The following is a 20746-nucleotide window of genomic DNA, read 5'->3' on the forward strand; positions in this document are numbered from 1 at the left end:
GAGCAGCACAAAGAACTAACAGCTTGTGTGTAAACAGAATAATGTGTAACGAGGCAGCTAGACTGACAGAAGCACAGCCAGTGTGGTTTAAGACAAGCTAGGTGTTAAAGGCAAACATTGTGAGGAGTGCTAACGCAGTGCAGGGAGTGCTCCGGTACAGTCCGTGCTCAGGAGCAAACGCAGACCTGCAGAGGGGTCTGTGATGCCTCCTGCTATTTTGGAGACAGGGCAGACAAGTCACTTGGACAAACAGAGAACAAACCTATTGGTTTGCTGCCCTGAGGTGGGTATGCTCTGAGCATTTAATATGTTCAAAAGCTTGGTGTAGTCCTCAAGAGGTCCCTGATATAGCTTGAATCCAGCTCTGCTGCCCAGTGCTGTGTGGATTTGGCTGGGGCACTGGGTAAGTATGAAGGGGATGCAGCCTGAACCCTTAATTTGCTCTGCTGATGCCTGTGGCAGGGTGAAAGGCTTGTTCTGGGTGCAGCAACGTGTTGTGTTTCTGGCTGCGCCAAGCCAGACCTACCGCTCGGGACCTCCTGCTGCTTCCTCTGCAGCTACGAACAAGCTACGGTGGGGCCCTGGCTCACCTGTAATACACTGGTGTTCAGCATGTAGACTGGTTTGGCCTAAAATGAGCTGCTTTTTTAATGAGGCTAGCGACAGCTTTGGTATTTGGGCACAGCCAGATGACGTGACATATCTGAGGCTGTGAGGCAGGAGCTGCACCCATGGGTGCCCCCAGCAAAGCCAGGCAGGGCTGGTGCTGCAGCTGGGTACTGCAGTCACCTTCCAATGTATTTGTCCATTTTGCAATTAACTTTTTAAAAAGTATGAACGCTCATAACGATATCTAATGATGTATAGTAGGAAAGAAAACAAGCTTGGGTTTGTTTCAGTAATGTCTTTTAAGTGTCAGCTGAAGAGACAAAGCTGGTCCCCTGCCTTCAGAGCGCGTCATGGTTAAAAGCTGGCCATCTGCAGGGAATCGCAGGCAAGTGGGTGAGCACCTGGCAGATGTTTAATCATTTTGTGGATTCTGCCCTTTCCTCTTAATTAAAAATCTGCCTGGTTGCAAACCTCCACTGGAGAATATAGCTCCTTCTGCACTTCTGTTGGGGAGAGGTTTGTTTTTTTGCTGTGATGAATGCTCAGACTGTAGAATAATGCTTCAGCTAGACAGGGGTGTGAGGGACTGTGGAAGTTTTGACTACAGTGAGTGAATATTACTTCTATACACTAAACTGGCCTAGCAGGGCTGGCTGTCCCCACTCCTTTGGGTAGAGATGTTGGCCAGGAGGGACCGCCTGTAGATATGCTATTTCTTTGTTTATAAAAAAGCCTGTGGAATGTTTGTATCTTGGGGCAAGAGAGCCCTTTTGCAGAGGGTTGGAGTGGCTGCAAAAAGCTTGAGGTGATGCAGAAGGGTGTAATGACTGTTTAATGGTGGAAGGTCCCTCTGATAGTTTCCTTTTCTGTGCGGTGCCTTAGGCTGTCTTTAAATGTCTGCGTGGGCAATGGGATGGGTGGTCTCCTTTGAAGAGAGACCTGGCAGAGCTGCTTGAGATCAGTAGTGAGGTGACATGGTGTGCAGGGAAGGTGTCCCCTGGTCTGACCGCATGGTGTAGTCACAGGTGGAAGTGGGTGGTACACAGAGGGGGTGACACCGGTGACTGCAGCCCAGGACTTGTGCAGGCTGGCTCTCTCGGCCAGCCATTGCTAGCTCTGACAGGGGTGCTTGGCTTTCCCATACTGTTTCCTTTTGGATAGGAAGAGATAACTGTGCCCATTTCCCAAAATGCTCACTCAAGTCAGTTTGAGAGCCTGGAAAAAAGGAATTAAATGCATCAAAGCTGCTAGCAGAAGCTCACAAATCCTTAGGCTCTTTCAACCAATCTCCACAGAGCTATAAAATCCATGGAGAACTGCAGTGGAGAAATGATATATGTATTCCCGGCTTAAAGCTCAAAGTGCCAAGGTCCAATTTGCTGGAAATCATCTGGCCATGACAGAGGTCTTATGCGCTGTCTGCCAGGGTAACCACTGGAAGACAAGACTTGCCAGAGCAAAAGAAACATAATGTCCTTCTGCCTTTTCTATTTTTCTGCCCAAATTACCTTTAGGTCATTGTTTAACCTCTTTATTCAACCCCACAGATGTCTGCTTTGAGTAGACAAGAGATTCTCTTCTACATATGTTTTAAACAAGAGTGGTAAAGGCAGAGTTATGTTTTTCTGCTCCGTGTGATGACACAGGGATGCAGGAGGCCCAGAGCTGTTCGGTACCTCCTGCCCATCCCAGGCACAGGTGTGAGTGGAAATTCCTATAGAGCCACAGGCTTTCCACCCTACACAGGGGGGTGGGAAATACTCTCCTGTTCTGCCTGCGTGACTACTACCACCACTGCAGCCCTTGAAGGGGAGGCAAGGAAGGATTTGGAGGCAATATTGAGTTGACCTCTGTGGACATGGCTGAAGTACAAGGTGCAGCATTTCTGAATGCAACTCTCTTAATCAAGAGGTGGTCTCGTTTTACAGCCCCGTGTGGTTGTGAGAACCAGATGGCACCAGAACTTGCTTTACAGGTGACATGAAAAAAACATAACAGCTGCTTTAGGCTCCTACTGGGGAAAGATGCTAGTCCAAATCTTCAGCTAGTGCAGATCAGTGCAACTCCACTGAAATCCATAAAGATTGATTGACTGACTGTGTTGGAGGATCTGCACTGCTGGCCTTTACTGAAATCCTGCTAAACTTACCAGGCGCTTCACATGGGCTTTTGCTCTGGGGAAGGACAACTGAGTCATTTGAAGGCAGTGAAATATTGATTTGGAGAGACACCAATAAGCAGTTTGTCCTAACAATCAATCCCAGAACAACATTAGCATAAGTCAGGATTAGGGCAGGAGCATGTCATGGTAAAATATGTGCTGCAGACTGTGGTGGCCCAGAGACTCCCAAGATGGGGTGTAGATCTGCAGGTCAAGGAAGGAGCCCTGAGGGTAAGAGAGAGACATTGAGGCTTTCAGGGTCAGTATTTGGAGAGGCGGGGTTGAGATGCACAGGAAGGTTTTGTTTCAGATGAAATCCACATCACCAAAGATGATGCAGTAAACTTGTACGTTTGTCACCGCATCCTCCTCCCACCTTGATATGGGTTGGATTGAAGGCAGAGCTCTGATTCTCGTTCAGAAGCCTTGATTTGGGCACTGGCTTCCTACCTTCCCTAGCACTGCCCCATAGCACCCCTCCCTCAACCAGCCAGGCTGTCTGGCTCACGTTATTTCTGAGACAGAACAGGGTGAATGCTGTAAGCCCTCAGCGTGTCCCAGTGCTGCTCCTGCTGTCAGAGGAGCCCTGGAGCAGCAGCGTGCCTGGCTGGCCGCACCTCTGCGGAGTGGATGCAGTGGTTGTAAGGTTGGGAGATGTGGATATGACCCCAGACTATGCTAGGGAACAGCGGTGCCTGTTAGAGGAGATGTCTTGTTTATATTTCCTTGCACTGTCCTGGTGGAGAAGTCCTCTCCCAGGACAGGGAAGAGGCTGATGCTGCCCTGCCTGGAAAGGCTCAGCTCAGGAGGCAGCTTGCTTGCTCTGCTGAGAGCACAGGAGACTGCTAGTGACACTGCCCGAGAGGTGCTAAATCATGTCTTGGCTGCACTGCACCTTCTCCGGGGCAGGGTCTCCATTTAAGGCAACTTATACTAGTTTCATGCCTGTTAGCTAAGGCTTCATCCTTATTCCTTTCTGTTTTCAGGGACTTGAGTTAGTCCTTATTTGTCCAAATAATTGTATTAACATCACATCAAAACTAGTAGACACGTAGAAATGCAATGTAATACAACTTCTTCCATAGAGCTGCTGTGATTTGTGTCAGCAAATGATCAGGTGTCTCATGTCGCAGACCTATCTTTGTTGCTAGTTGACTGTACACAGGCTAACTTAGTAGCTGCTGCTCTTATTTCAGAGGCACCCATTAGTTCCAACTTTTACTTTGTTGTTTTTTTTAGCAGCAACTTTATGCTCTTATAAGTCCTGTTATATAAAAAAGTGCTGAAATCTTTGAACTTTGTGTAAATGAAATTAGGAAGTCGGCAAACGGCTACGGACAAACCCACAGTGTCTTGCTGATGTTGGCATGGTTTCAGTGAATGTGTTTGAAGAAGGATACTCGTCTCTGCACTGACACTACCAATGATGAATAGGCATTACCAGAATGCTTGCTAAACATGTGCCTTGTGCATGAAAATCCTGTTGCCTCAGTGAACATGTTCAAGGAAGTACAAGGAGTGCACCGTATGCAGTGCAGGCTGTGCCAGCTGATAGCTGTTGGCTTGTAATCTGTACTCAGATGTGAACAAGACTGCAAAGACTTGAATTTGGCACACGGGTGATATGAGGATTGTCTGAACAGGAAGAGATTGTTCACAGGATTTCTTGAAGTTGCAGTCATTAGAAATATGGCTAAAGAAAGATAGCAAGATTAGTCTGGTAACTTAAAAATGATGGGGTCCTTGGCAATCTAAACTCCATAGAGGAATTATCTCTAGCAGCTGACTAATCTACAAACAGAAAAACTCTGGCTTTAGTCACTGGCAAAACATTAGTTTGCCAGGGTCCCTTCCAAACTTAGCAATCTTTGATAAGATACCCCATTGCTTCAGTAAGTTTAACTCGAGCACATGGAGAGAGCAAATGAAATCTTTTGCTTGTTGCTATGACTGGAAGGGCAGGTCTCTCTGAGATGATACCTATAGAAAAATTGCTGAACACATTGCAATAAGCCATAAAATGCATAGTTCTTTTGTGGTCTAAACTGAACAGTGTTCAAAATGGAATTTCCCTGCCTTCTTCTCTTCTGGCATCTGAGACATCATCATCAGGTGATTTGAAAGGCAAACTATTGAAATTTGATCCTGTAGATTCGAATCCATGACAGTAGATACCACCTTAAGCACTATAAGTCACAGCTGGGTGATTAAGGGGTTCTCTTGAATGTGTGTGTGTATCCCTGGAAATCTGTCTGGCCTCATCATGGAGCTGCAATTTTTACTCGCATCCCATTTTTGTAGGGGTTACTGTATTGAACCATACCAAAAGTCGATCTTTTGGCAACCTGTTTGTTGCTGGCTAGTAGGTGGTTAAGAGTCATTAGCTGCTGCTTATGTTACTTGTTATCTGTATATTTTTGCAAGGAATGGGTTATCAAATCCTGTGTTTAGCATTTGAAGTACACTCAGCAAAAGGAGGTAGTGTTTCTCTTCAAAGCCCCGTGGTGATTGCTCAAGCATTACTCATTTTGTGCTCTTTGGAAAGGTGCATTTGCAGGAATGAACCATCCCATCTCTTGTCATGGTTTTTACTGTTTTCCCTTTTGAATCCAGTGCATGTGTCCTCTCTACACATATGTACAGCCATCGAAGGAGCTATGTGATTGTGGAGTGGGAGTTAGTCTTCTGCATGTAAATAGTAAATATATATTTTTCCCTATGTCTACTCATTTCACACATATGCACACAGCTGCCATTTTGCTATTCCATGTTCTATTTCATTTTTCCCCAGATCCTGGCAATAATTGATTTGGGACTTTTTTTCTCATTTGTTTCCTTCTTTAGACACAGTAACTTTCCCTTGTCCCAGGATCTATATTATTGATCTCCCGTGGTCCACTTCACTCTGGCAAATGTTTCTATTCCAATTCCAATTGGATTGGCTTTGGTTTGCTGGCCAATTTGAGAGCTGGCAAGCTCCTAAGTGACTCCTGGTGTCTGTGTAATACAGTGAAAAGCAAGATTCAGCTGTAATGATTCTGAAGGGGGCTATTTATTAAGGCCACTTGGTGTTCAGAGGATCTTGTACTACTGTGATTTTCTAGCCCTCAGACAAATTAAATTGTTGACTGTTGTCAGTCTCCCATAGTTTCCTTTGACTGGACTGGGTCCTGGGGACTACTTAAGTTACACAACCTGCCTTGTGTCCTTAGAGCAAGAGCTTAGTCAGAAAATCAGGAAAAACTTCCTGATGGTAACTATATAAAACCATTGCGAAGTTCTTACATAAGGCCCATTTGTGCCAATAAAAGATTTCCTACACAAAATATCTGTCCTTTTCTATTAAAAAAAAGTGCCACTGCACTTAGTGGCAGTTGTAGTGATGATCGTGTGGTTGGTCCCTTCCCAGGTCAGCCGGCACTTCAAACTGCCTTTTTGGGGTTTGCATCCTGAACTTCCACTCCCTTTGAGTTTAACTGGTAGTATGTTCCCCTTACAGACTGGAAAAACTGCCTTTCTCCATCTTGAAGATGTGCAGCTCTGTTAAGGGGAACTGCATCCAGTCAACATCATCCCTAAGAAGTTGGAACTAGGGTCCATTGAACTTGTCTGTGTGTTTTTTCAAGGAGAAGCATCAAGATCAAAGTCTGAGAAAAGCATTTGATCTTCCAGCTGTAAACAACTACTAAAAGAGAACATATGCTATATTTAATTACCCTCCATTGAGGTGCTTGTATCCAAACTCTGACAAGCTGGTTGAGTTTCTTTTCCCCTTGTTTGAAGCAATGGGTAGTTAAAGGAGATGGGCGTTGTGAGAAAAAATGAGTGAAGAAGGTAAAAGAGTTGAACAAGTTTCGTCCTTTAGCCCTTTTTGTTTCCTGCTGGAAGTACTAGAATGCAGCTGGGATGTTGGTTTTGCTTTGGGAGTGTACCCATGGGAGCTCGCTCTCCCATTCTTGTACCCACTGGCTGTTCACAAAAACATCATCCAGAAAGCTCTTGTCAATGAGTCCTTATTCTCAGAAGTTTTCCTTTATATGTACCCTCCCAACAATAAAACTGACAGATGGTTAAATCTGAACAGTAGTTCCCAATTTTATAGTTAATTATCAAAAAAACCTTGCTTTGCTTCCCTCCCTTCCCCCACACTCACCAAATACTTGAACAAGATGAAGTGGTGACCTGATCACACCAAAACTGCAGGGGTTTTGCAGTGAAGATGGAGTCAGGCTGGTCTAGTAGAGCATTTGTGTGTTGAACTATCAGCACATCAATCCCTGACCCTAGTGGAATTATTTGTATGCTGAAGTTCACATCTGCTTTTACATTTTAGAGCAGCACCTAGATGTCAAAATTCAGTATAAAGCAGTGGATTTCCTAGTCATTTGTGTGAATTACTGAGTCATTACTGTAATGAGGAGTAATTATCTACGTTGCCTTGGAAGGTTGATTCACTGGGTAACTGATCAATCTGGAATATTTCCAATAGCTAGGAGCATTAAAAAAAAAAAAAAAAAAGGCAAGCGGATAAAGATCCAACACAACAAATAAGCTTATCTTTCTCATGAGGAGACCTGCTGGGTTATTCACTGGGTTTATATCAACCAAATTTACAAGATCCAAGGTTTGACAAATTCTGCCTCAGTGTTTGATACTCTTGAAAAGTGATAGTAAATAGTTGGGCTAAATTACGTCCCTGGAAACCTATTTTTTGTCTTCAATCCCCCTTCTCCCAAGCTTCTTAGGTATGATTTTGTTCCAAAACAATGATGCATAGCCATGAAATGGCTTTGCCCTTTATCACTCCAGCATAGGAGAAGATAAACCGAACAGACCTGTTTATTCATTTTGGAGGAAAACAAAATTAAAAGGCTTCTGTGTATTGTGGTAATGCAATTCCTAATCAATGACAGTGGGTTTAAGAGATTTATGGGTTTTTAACTTGTAAGATTAATGGCTACATACATTGATGCTGTCAAAATGACAGTATCATGGTCACGTACTTCATGGAACAGATAGCGACCTCCTGCCAGACACGTCCTTAAGGAAATGCAATTATTGCTGCCCATTTTACAGCGCTTAACTTTTTTCTCTTGGTAAGTGACAACAGAATGGGTTTTAAGCATAAATTAATCTTTCTAGATGAACTGTTAACCCTTCATGCCTAGCAGCTAGTTTTATTAACTCAATGCCTGCATACTGTTTTCTGGGGTGGCCCTGGCGAATAACATAAAGCAGCGCCAGAAGTACCATCTGGAGGCTCTCTGGAGCACCGGGCTCCAACAGCCATTTGGAGGATCAGATCTGCAATGTGACTGTCTTACATTGGACTTCGTTACTGTAGCAGTCACTGACAGTGCACTGGGCAACACAACTTTTCACAATGTGAGTGTACACACACAAGCATATACGTGTATATGCACATATACGTACATAAAGCATAGTGTTAAGCATCTGCATGAGCAATGTACTGCAGGCAGGTAGCTAGCAAATGCAGATGTAGGGGAATATCTGCTCTGGCTGTGGCTATTCCCAGGACAGCAAAGTTATCATAACATCTGGTTATGTGTGATTACAAGATTATCTGACTGCCTGTGTCCCAAGAGGTGGGTGAGGTGCCAGGTCTGGGACACGGTCCAGGCTGAGAGCTGCCGTTGGTGTCACCGCTCTGCTGCTGGGTGGCTGAGATGTCCCATGTTTGCTTGTGGATTTCCCACCTTGTGCTGGGCTGCAAGACGCACCAGCACAGTCTCTTCTTGGGACTGAAAATTGATTTTTGATAAAATGTATGTGGAATGTGGTGAAGGGACATGCAGAAGCCTTAGTGGAGGCTTAGAAATCCCAACTGACACGTTAAAGGTCAGCAGGAGGACAAGAGGCATCCAGTGCTAATGCCAGAGCACTTGATCCCTTGTGCTGGTGGGAACCACCATGCTGGCCTCTGTTTCTAGGCTGGTTCTCACGTTTCTGCTTCTCCTATTGCTATAACTCCAGGGTACTTTAAACTGCAAGTCCATCACCTTGTTTTTAGGCCGTTTATTTTTTGGGAATGATCAGGTTCATTTCAGCAGGCTTTAAAGTATTTCCAAATAATAGCCCGGTAGCGGTTTGAGACAGGCAACAGAAATGTAATGAAAAATGAGACTGTATTTGTCCAGAAGAAGAATTTTCAGCATGTTCGCTGAAGTACCTGTGGAAGCAATTTTTGAATATCTGTATGTATCTCATCAGCAGTCAGTCAATGAGTTCCTATGTTGGGAAGCAGACTCTGCTCCATAGGTATGTCATCAAAATATTATAACTTATGGGGAAATCTGCTGAGAAAACACAGCCAAGGATGTCGATAAGTAACAACACTGGAGTGCCTTAAAGGTCCTGAGAAGCCAGGAGGCAAAGTCACTCACGATTGAGAGACTTAATTCAGCATAATTTCCTGCTTCTTTTTCATGTCTAGGGTACTTACCTCTCAGAAGTGAAATATTTGAGTGTGTGAAGAAAACTGTAGTGTCCTAAAAGGCTTCTGTGGGAGTAAAGAGCTCAAGGGACATGTTCAAGGTTATCAGAGAAGTCAGCGGCAGAGCTGGGAACTGTGACTGGAGACTTAAATCCTCATTGGCACCTTTAAGCTGGTATTCCTTCATCATTTTACATGTAGCAATGCTACAGGGAATTTGCTCCTGTTACTGACACCTGCTAAACTCAATGCAGAAAGCGGCTTTTCTCCTTGCGAGTTGTTCACATGGTGTAATTACACTAAGGTGAAGCATTGATTCTTGGAATTGAACAAACTTAGGTTGTGCCTAGAAACAGAGGGGTTTTTTCAAAAGTAAAGTGGGAATTGAACACTCAGTCACTTGTTTTTTGATGGTGAATGGTCCCATAAAGGCAACCAGTCTTCCTTGTTCACCTGCCATTTTTACCATTGTCACCTCTGGCGGGGTGCTGCACCAGAGGTGGGCTACAGCTCTTATTTGATATGAAATAAAGCTCAACCACTCCTTTTTAATGTGTGAGAATTTATAATTACCCTATTAACATTTAAAACTGCAGTTGGTTCCTTGGCTTTCCTTATAAGCATAATGCTGCTTTAAGATAGCAAGCAATTGTAGACCTTATTTTTGTGCTTGAACGTTACGTTTGTTCAGGACTTGCAAGGTTGCTCTCCCCTACCGTCCCCCCAGGGATTTCAAGATGGTAGAAACTGCTAGAATATGTTAATAGTCATCTTGGAAAAGTACACTGTGTCCTGGTCTCCTGCATTTTACAGCCCTGGCTCTGTTTTCACAGTCAGTAGCCTTCTGTCCATTTCTAACTTCTCTTAGTGTTTCATATTCATCTTTCACATGCGTTCAGTGCAAAAAGCATAGCATGAAGTTCTTGGCCTCTCTCTGTTAATGATGTGGTTTGATGTGTATTAAGGAGCTGGCTGTTTGTTTCAGAGCAGAAGACAGCAACGTAACAAGGCCAGCGTGACCTAAATTGCTGACCTGGATGTTGGTACGTGTTCCCTGGAAATATGCAGATTTCTTGTTCCTGAATCTTCGAACTATTGAAAAAAACCCCAGCTTTTCCTCTACAGTTAAGCTATGAAGTCAAGTGTGTTTGCCACAGAAACTTGTCCCAAGTGACCAGACACGGTGCTAGCAGCATTTGGTATTGATGGAGCCATGTTCAACTTGGTACAGCTTAGCTAACACTGGCTTTAGCACAGCTGTCCCTGCACACAGGGCATACATCACGGATTCCTGATGGAGGGCAGGGGTCTTCTGGAAATCATGCATTGGCTTTAAAGTGGCAGTTTAATGTCAGGTCATCTATTTGCAGTAATCCTTACAGCAGGTTTCTGCATCAGTGCAGGTCTCAAAGCAAAGTATTTATAAAAAACAAAAAATCAAGGCGGTGCTCCTGGGGAATATCCCCACAGTCCTGGAAAGCAGCTGTCTATCCTAACCCCAGGTCTTAACACAAATCTCCGTACCTGCTGAGAGGCCAGCCTGACCAGGGAAACCTTAACAGTGTGCACAGTTCATTAGAAACTGTATTCCCAAAGCATTAGTGTGCCTGCAGATAGCGGCGTGTCCTTCGTCTGTACTAACTCAGCCTTCAGCTCCTGCTTGTTTATTTACTTGAAGGAAAGGTTGGTTTCAAGAATTGTAAAATTGAGATGTCTTGGTGAGGATAGTGTGATTTAAAAGGCTGATCCCGATGAGCTGCTTCCAAAATATCATTTTGATGGATAGATACTCTGATCATCCATTGCTTAGCTGGGAGCTCACTGGACATTAGCAGCTCACATTTCTGAGCCCCTGCGTATTGGAACTATGTCACAAACTTCATCAATGAGCATTGCGTGGCCGGTGGGAATGTGCTGGTGCTGACTGCGGAGATGGGGCTTTGCAGGTGCAGGAAACGGCTTCGCCTGGAGGCGAGGTTGGGGTGGTGGCACTTATAACCGGCAAGAGGCTGATATGTTGGTTTGAGAACCCACAGCAACATTCATTTCTCCACCTGCTTCCCCCATAATGCGAGAGCTGTGTCTGAGACTGCCAAACTCTTGTGGCCCATGAGATGGGTGTTGAGTCAGTTGAACCGGTTGCTACAAAAGGCTGGTAAGGCTCCATGTAAGGGTGGTAGCTGCTCGGGGGAGCGCTGCGTACACAAATTGGCTCTTAAGGACAAGATCAGAATATCTTCTGTAAGAATGCAAAAGCTGGATTTTGCCTACCTAATACCTTCTGCCATAAGCTATTGATTAACAAGAAAGGGGTCTGTGTTCCTCTTTGTGAACCACTGAGGCGTTAGCGAAATGAATGGGGAGGGAACGCGCTGCGGTCCCAGTCTGGCCATGGGAAGGATGTCCGATGGCCTGGAGAGGAGGAATGATGGCCATGGATGCAAGAGGAATATATGGTGAAAACTAGCCGCACACTGAGCTTTGCCTGTTAGACAAATAGACAAAGGAAAGTATCGCAAAGTCTTTTAACTCAGAATGTATTAGTTTGTTTTCCAGAAAATTACTAGAAAATGCGTGCAATGTAGATTTTAAATGCTCAGTCTCTTGTGAGCATGTGAAGATGAGTTTTGTTGAATCCATTTAGTAGTTAATACTTCCATCTGGAAAATTTAAAGCCTTAAAACCTGGTATCAGACATGGTAAATGCTAGAACAGAAGCAGGAAAACTGATTTTTTTTTCTTTTTTCAAGTCCAACTTGCAAGTTCATCTTTGGAAAGGAGTTATTCACCTGAATGTATTCAACATAGAAAAGGAGGAAGATCTCTTAGTGACAATTCAGTACAACCCTGTCTCCCTTGCAAGCATGGAAACCCACGTTAGCAGACATTAAAATAATAATAGATGTAAACACTGCGCCCTTTCAGATGGAACATGTAGGGTAAGCGATAATTTGTATATTTTTTTTTTTCTGCAAGGTCTTGTATCAATGTCTGTTGTTCAGTGGCTGCTTTGAACTCAAGGCTGTGGTCATCTTACCGTGCTGATGCCCTGCGGCAGTGCTTGGGTGGGCCCTGCACCCTTGTGCTTGAGGGTCCTGGCAAAGGAGCACCCAGAGACTCTGATCAGGTCTGGACCCACACCAGTTTGTAGGTTATGTGGGTGCATGTGCTGATCCTGAAAAGAAGTGGGGTTTTGGCAGTCTGGTGCACAAACAGAAAGCGCTGGTGTGTTAGGACAGGGGCATGGATTTCAGAAGCTTATAAGCCTGCAGAGAGCAATCTATGAAGGGCAGATAAGGGAGACAATCCATTATATGAAGTTTTTATATACTTTTTGGCATGAAAGAAGTATTAAAATTCTCCAGCTGCCCCTCAGTCTAGCCATTATATGTGACCCATTTCTTAGAGGCACCCGAGCATGAGTGGGACTGGAGAAGCAATTTCCCTTTGCAGTTAGGTTTATGAATGTTTTCAGTAAAGTGGAGCACCTTCACACCCAGGTTCAGAAGCAAATATTTGCGGAGTCAGCAGCACTTCCACCCTCTCTGAACCTGAGAGGAGGGAATCTCACCTTAATTTGGGTTTTTTTCTTGACAAGCCCTGGACACATTGTGCAGATCAAACCTTCCACTGGTGTTCCCGAGTCTAAGACTTGCTTGAGGGGGGAAATGCCAAGAGTTTTCAATTTGCAGTGGGATCTAAAAGCAAATGTATCTTGTGCTGGGCTCGACTTTGTGGAGAGTGTTTGAATGCAGCGCTTTGCCCAGCGGTACTCCCCTGCACAGGGCAGCATGCTGTCCTGTACAACTGTGCTCACCTGGTGGGGGAGCCCAGAGAAGACCTGGGAAGTGGGACTGGATTCAAAACCATGTGGAGCTGCTTCAGCTATAGCCCCACTCGGCTCTCCTGGAGTTTAGTCACAGCTCCGATGGCAACAGAGCCCGGCAATTTCTTGGTGTTCATAAACATGATCCTGGGTCCCTGCAGGTGGGTCTTGTGTTGCTGAAGGGGGGCACAGGGCAGGTGCTGGTGGGCAGCATCTTCCACCATCTGGGGCTTTCTCTCCCTGCTATAAATCCAACACCTCTCTAAGCGGGCAAGGCTAGGGATGGCTCTCTGCAGAGAAAAATAACCTGTCCTCATACATCTCCCCAAGACTTTAACAGACAGGGAAAAGAGGATGACAGACTTAGCTGTAAACAAAAAAAAAGGGGGAGGAAGGAGGAGTCTACATGATATTTCTCCTTTGCTGCTTTGTGGAGTTCAAGAGGATAACTAGTGCAGAGAGGCCTGAGAGGACAATAGTTTGTTCTTGTTTAATGTACCTTAACTGCACTGATCAGTTGTCATCTCTGCCATTGCCTTCACCTGCTAGATTGTGGCTGAATCTGTGCTTGGGGGGTACCTTGCAGCGTGTCAGCTTGATGCCGTGCAGCAATTGTACGGTTTGGCAGACATGGGGCGGTTACCGAACAAGTGCTCGTTTCTCTCTTTATCAAGTGATGCAGTTAATGTCTGTGATCATACACAGAGCCTTAAAATGAATGTGACGGTGTGCTTTGGGAGAGGAGCAGGGGAGGCCGGCTGCAGCTGTGGGAGGCTGTGCTGCTGGGTAGCCGCGAGCCTCGGTGGGTGCGGAGGGAGGACACATGCTCGTACCTCCTCTCTCGCTCCCTGCATCTGCGGGGAGCGCTGCTGGTGTGCAGGCTTGGGCTGCCATTGCTCAGGGCCGGTTCTGTGGGCACAGAGTCCCTTAGCAGCAATGTGCAGCGGCAGGGAGTCAAGGCATGCTCACAAGTGCCTTTTTGCTACATCAGTGTCCAAAGCTGCTCTCCCTTCCCGAGGTTTCTTCTGGCCTGGAGAAGAGCAAAGCTTCTTCTAGCACATCTCCTGCTGGCTGTCACTTCAGGGAGACTAAGGGGATTTTGGCCCCAACATTTTCCTTTTGGCATATGTTTCAGTTCAGATTATTTCTCTTTTCCATGGTTAATAAAACAGAATAGTGACACACTGAAAATGCAAGGGAAGAAGGGGCTCCTTTGAGCTGTTGGCTGCTGGTTACTCTGCAATGGGGCAGGTTTTGCTGGACAGAAGTAGAAGATACGCATCTCAACAGCTTCCCTGAGCTCCTGCTGCCCATGCTGGCTGAGCAGCTACAACGCCTGGCATTGCTGTGGAGGTCCCAGGCCAGGACAGCAGAGCTGAGGAGAGTTTTACATTGATTTCCCCCTTTTTGGCTGGATGCTGGTGTTTTGCGCAGTGTTTATTCTAGCAGGGACTGCACCCAAATGCATACCTGACTGGCCCTGTCCAATGCCTATTGCACAGCTTTTCCTGGGCAGGGCAGGTCGCGTGGTAGTTGCTAGAAGCTGCCGTACACTGTTGCTGGTTGTGGTGCTGTTCCCAAGGGAAAGCTGCCAAAAACTCAGTCCAGACAAGACCCCTATGTAGAGGATGCTGAGAAAGGGCTGATCAGTCATTAAAGGACTGTGGGTTGTGAGTACTGACTATCGCTCACTTTCCAGAGCTCCTGATGCGGTGTTTTAACATACCTGCTCTTCTCTGGGATGTCTGTTTTCTGATATGTTTGTGTCAGGGCTTTGGGTCTTGAGCATTTAACAGGCTGACCCCCTGCCAGCCCAGGATGGACCAGAGGACATCGGCCCAGGTGGGATGCAGGGAGGTGAGTAAGTGTTGGTGCCCCTTCACAGGGGCAGAGCTGGTGGATGTAAACCAGCCAAGTGGAAGGAGCACAGTGGTGAACATGGAGCAGGAATCCCACAGTAGCCCTGGGAGGCTTGTAAAACGAGAGCTTGAAATCTTGAATTGTGCAAGGATATTTGTTTGATAACCGGCGATGTGACTATTTCCAGTGTTGTCCAAACCAGAGACTGGCTATGCCCATGTATACCTGGAGTGTGGGCTGGCTCAGACAGAAGGGAAGTAAACAATGCTGAAGTCAGAATAAAGGTGGAATAAATAAAAAAAATGAACAGGACACCTGCTTTGCAAGAAGCAAAAGGAACAGCAGCAGCAAATACCAGATTCCAGTCTTAGGACTGTCTGGTTAACTCCAGCAGTTTTATTCATTATAATTACACCTATTGATTCTTCAACTCATGCATTGCTATAGCTACCAACCTGCAGTAGTGCAGGTAACTGCCTCGGTGCAGATGCAGGGACCTGCTGAGCACTGTAGCATCCTGGCAGCTTGCAGGGTGCAGCTTGTGGAGGGAGGGAAGCGGCTGAGATGCCTCCAGGTGCTGTGTGGATGCACGTGTGGTGGGTTGACCCTGGCTGGATGCCAGGTGCCCAACAAAGCTGCTCTGTCAGTGCCCCCCTCAGCTGGACAGGGGAGAGAAAATATAACAAAATGCTTGTGGGTCGAGATAAGGACAGGGAGAGATCACTTGCCAATTACTGTCATGGGCAAAACAGACTTGACTTGGGGAAAATTAGTTTAATTTATTACCAATCAAATCAGAGTAGGGTAATGAGGAATAAAACCAAACCTTTAAACACCTTCCCCCGACCCGTCCCTCCCTCCTGGGCTTAACTTCACTCCAGATTTTCTCTACCTCCTCCCCCCCCAGTGTCACAGGGGGATGGGGAATGGGGATTGGGGTCAATTCATCACGTTGCCTCTGCTGCTTCTTCCTCTTCAGGGGGCGGACTCCTCACTCTTCACAAACTGCTCCAGCGTGGGTTCTTCCCACGGTGTGCAGTCCTTCAGGCACAGACTGCTCCAGCGTGGGTCCCCCACGGTGTCACAAGTCCTGCCAGAAAACCTGCTCCATCGTGGGCTCCTCTCTCCACAGGTCCGCAGGTCCTGCCAGGAGCCTGCTCCAGCGCGGGCTTCCCACAGCGTCACAGCCTCCTTCGGGCATCCCCCTGCTCCAGCGTGGGATCTTCCCTGGGCTGCAGGTGGAGATCTGCTCCCCCGTGGACCTCCCTGGGCTGCAGGGGGACAGCCTGCCTCACCAGGGTCTTCCCCACGGGCTGCAGGGGAATCTCTACTCCGGTGCCTGGAGCATCTCCTCCCCCTCCTTCTGCACTGACCTGGGGGTCTGCAGGGCTGGTGCTCTCACATGTTCTCACTCCTCTCCCGGCTGCAGTTTCTGTGCTGCAGCAACTTTTTTCCCCTTCTTAAATCTGTTATCACAGAGGCGTTATCACCACCGTTGCTGATGGGCTTGGCCTTGGCCAGCTGCGGGTCCGTCTTGTAGCCGGCTGGCATCGGCTCTGTCAGACATGGGGGAAGCTTCCAGCAGCTTCCCACAGAAGCCACCCCTGTAACCCCCCACTGCCAAAACCTTGCCACGCAAACCCAATACAATGTGGAAGCAGCATTTTCCTTCATGGTGCTTTTCTCATACCTGTTCTGGCCCAGATTAAGAGAAGACTGTCCAGGCCCTCTCTGGCTGAGGCAGGTTATGGGCAGCCCCTGAAGGAGAGCTCCTCCTGTGCGGTCTGCGTCACCCTTGGTCCCTGCGGGGATCTGGTAGGACCCCTCCAAGTTGGTGATCTGGAGGAACGCTGGCCTTCCTACTGCTTTGGACTATGGTTGGACTCTATGCTGTTAAGGGTCTTTTCCAACCTAAATGATTCTATGGCAGCCTAATTCTTGCCTTTGTGCCTCCTTGAATCCTCCATCCAGAGACCCACTGATGCTTTTGAGATTTAGGTTTTTTTATTTATACTAATGTACTCCTGTATTAGGTGACAGCTTAGCAAAATGGCCACTGCCTTCTGCCTGTGGATTCCCCTGTGCTGTTTCTCCATTTTCCCCACTTTGATAATACCTAGTAGTTTAATTAAACTGCAAATTTCCTCCCTTCCCTACTCATTCTCCTCTCTGAATCACTGGTGCAGTTGCTCACATAGAGCGTGGTGGTTCTGCATGTTAAGCAGGTCTCTTCAGCTAGTCTGCAGATGTGTATCCTTATCTTCACCCTGCGAGCGCTGCTACCCTCTCAGTGCTCGCAGGCGCAAACACAAAGCACTGTTCTCCTCTGGTGTACGCTGGGTCTGGCTGTGAGTGCTGAATTGTCAGGCATGAGCCTTCCTGCACGCAGCTGCTGAGCTTTAGGGCTGTTGATTGCTGGAGTTTACACATATGCACTCCTGGAAAAGGTCAAACCAGTGCAATATTGGCTTAAATGAAAATTGGTTTATTATGCATGTGGCTCTTCCTGCAGGCAGCTGATTAAGCAGCCAGCTGTGGCCAGATGTCTGCTGGAGAGCCTCTGGGATGCACACAGCTTTAAAAGGTGGTTTGGATGACTTGTAGCTGAGGCTGTTTGTTGGCTCAGTCGACTTGTGGTACTTTTTATCGCAGCTAGGCACAGTGCTTCTCGCCAGTGCGTGCAGGGCTGCTTGTCATTCACACCACTGGTGTGTGGAGTATCAGAATGGGAGGAACCACCTCTGGTTCGCTTGGCGCGCATGGATTGCGCTGGGCACTGAGAGGGACTCTCATTTCAAACACTTTTATCTATTGGGATTTATCAGGAGCAAAAACTATGAGAAGTACCTTGGTTCTCTTGACTTAGTCTACTCCTCTAACCTGAGTCAGTTGTCATCTATAAAGCAGCTTTCAGCTAATTTTTCCCCACATAACCTCTATTAATACTTGTGATAAATAGCAACAGATGCTATTTTAAAGAGACTATTTGATCAGATCAGAAAGATGTAGACATGTGATTCATTTGATATCTGCAATTTAAAATAAAACCAGTAGCATCTTCTGGTCTTGGTTTCCGCACCCTAGGGCTCTGTATGGTGCTCTGTGCTTTCCAGTTTAGTGACAAGGGGTCGCTCGTAGCAGCATCTCCCCAAACTTCTCCATTTCCCCTGACATGAAGACATGTCAATGTAGCAAACTGGTGTGGTGTCCGTGCCAGGCAGTGGCCAGACAGGGGGACGTGGTGTGTACAAGCCCAGCAGCTCTGCCCCAACGCAGCAGCCCTGCCTGGCTCTCACGGCGGGATGGGGTGAGAAGGGAAAGGGGGTGCTGGGGCTGTGCGGGTGAGAGCAAGAGGAGGAGGAGGAGGAGGACTGGAGAGTAGGTGGCGGTGGACGAGCCCATGGACCAGCCTGGGACAAGAGCAGGGCTGGTAGCTCGGAGAGAGCAGGAGGTGCTGGGGGAGCCAGGGCACTTTGCATGTTACAGTTCAACATCACCAATATGGACTTCTTGCCTTAAACGCAAGCAAAGCATTTATCTAACATCATTTGACCCACGTTCAGTAGGACCTGTTTAGGATTCATAGCATGACGCAGGAGGTTGGGTTGTTTCCATTTGAATTGAGCCCCCCCAGTGATAGAGCTAAAAAATGAGGCAATAGGAATGATCCCTCTGCTATTGTTCTTGTGTTATTGGGCATCGTTATCCCTCCCTTGAAATGGCCTGCAGTTCAATTAGGTAGCTTTTTGTGGAACTCCTAAGTAGATTAAAAAAAAGGAAAAAAAGAAGAAAAACTGCCCAGTGTGTGTGTTCTTTTTCTTCATTAAAGGATTGGGGGGGGGGGGGTGGTGTCACCTTAAAAACATGGAGAAGAAAGTCAGGGAAAGGGATCTCTGTGAAAGGCTGTTTTAAGCAATGTTTGCTGAAATGCACAATTTGGTTTGGCTGCACCCCTGTGTGATTTCTAGTGTCATGTGTGGTCCCAAATACCCCAATACCTGAGATGTGTGCTAGTCAGAGGCTCTGATGGATTTTCTCATGAAGAAAACATCTTTGATTTGGACTTTTATTTTACTTTTTTATCCCAGAAACATAGCAATGCTGAAGGTCTGTACATGTGGGACAGAAACCTGTGAGAGCTCAGTCCAGCAGAATCAGTTACATTTACAAGGATGACTGTGACAAATTACTAGGAAGGTACTGCTGGAAACCACCACTGGTTTATAGCGATATTTAATTCACAAGGTTGAATGTTTTTAATCCTGTTGTTGGAAAGCCTGGCTGTCCTGAGGCTGGGCTGCAAACTCACTTATAGAATCCAGCAGGGAAAAGTTTCGACTCCTTTAAATTCTGTACCTTTTTTCTAAGCCCTCTTCCAAGTGGGCAGCATGGCTGGTGGAGGCAAGGCTTGTTTGCCCTCACTGGTACAATGAAGGCAGTGACCTGGGGCCACGGCACGTGGTACTCCTCTGCTGCGCTTTGCGCGCTTCCAGTGGCTGAGATGAATTTCTTTCTGCTGGTTGGGATGAGTGGTTAATGGGGAGCTGTCTAGTCAACAGGCATCTCCATCTCACGAGGTGAACCCCACCTGTGAGGCAGATCTGCGGGGATGGCGAGGGGACGGGGCGCTTCTCCCATGGCTGGGCTGCCTTGCTGTGCTGTGACGCTGCGAGGGTGGGAGTCGCCGGTGTTTTAAACCACCAGAAGCTGATCCCTCCTGTGACACTAACCCTTTGCTGCTTTTTGTTTGGGGATGCGAGGGCCATCGTTCATCTGCAGTGCTGTGCCTGCACCTGGGGGTCACTGCCCCATTAGGAGTTGGGCTGCAGCAGCAGGATGTGTCCTGGGGTCTTTCTCCTTGCCACGGCGAGGACAGCATCATACGGTGCCTCTCTCTCTGTTCCATGTTATTTTATTGCCTTTCCCATGACCCGTTTCCAAGGCTAACCTGCACCCAATGGACCTCCTGGAGCACTAGGTTGTCTGCCTGGACGCTGTCTGTCCCCGCAAAGTCCTCAGGCCAGGGGCTGTTTCATTATGCTGCTGTATAGCACCAGCCAATGTGAGGTGCCACGCTCAGCTGAAGGTCTTTGGGACGCTGTGTTACAGCAAATTAATCTTCTGACTATAATATTCAATATAGTTTTGCCCGTGGTTCATCTTGTCCATTAGTCTGCTCAAAGAACGTGTTGAGTGAGAAATAGGTGGAGCAGGGTTTCTAGCCTGTCGGTAAGGCAGGAAAACATGAGCCTTTAATATTTTTTTTGAGACAATTTTGTAATTGTAATAAATATTTATGTGTCTTTGGTCCACTGTAGCAAGCTAATAGTATATTCATTTGTGATGCCTATTTATTACAAAAGGCTGGAGCCTTTCAACCCCCTTGTTGCGTCTGGCAACTCCCGGGAGTTAATTGCATGCTGTCAGAAAGGCAGATCTTGCAAATCCAGCCCCAGCCCGCTAATAGTGAGATTATTGTTTAACGGTTCAAGACTGTGTGAGGCTGCTTTTTATTCTACTCTGCTTAGTGGGTTTAAAGAGGTTTTTAAGGAACTGAACAGCTGAGGCAGAAGTCAGCGTGAGTTCACTGGGGAATGCATTAGCGGTGGTCCCGTCTGTAGCAGCTCTCGCTGAGGATGCCGAGTTAATTGTGGCTGCAAGCAAGAATCCCTTTGAACAGCTGGTGGCTCTCATGGCTCTTGTGCTGGCCATCTCCCTCGAAGCAGCCCCAGTGGGGTGAGTGGACTCGGGGGACGCCTCTGCTCTCCTTTGAACCGAGTTAGGGACCTGCCTCGGAGGTGGGGGGGCTGGGGCAGGTTAGGGTTGTGGGACTGCC

Source organism: Haliaeetus albicilla, chromosome 22 (assembly GCF_947461875.1).
Source record: "Haliaeetus albicilla chromosome 22, bHalAlb1.1, whole genome shotgun sequence".
In the NCBI taxonomy this organism is placed as follows: Eukaryota; Metazoa; Chordata; class Aves; order Accipitriformes; family Accipitridae; genus Haliaeetus; species Haliaeetus albicilla.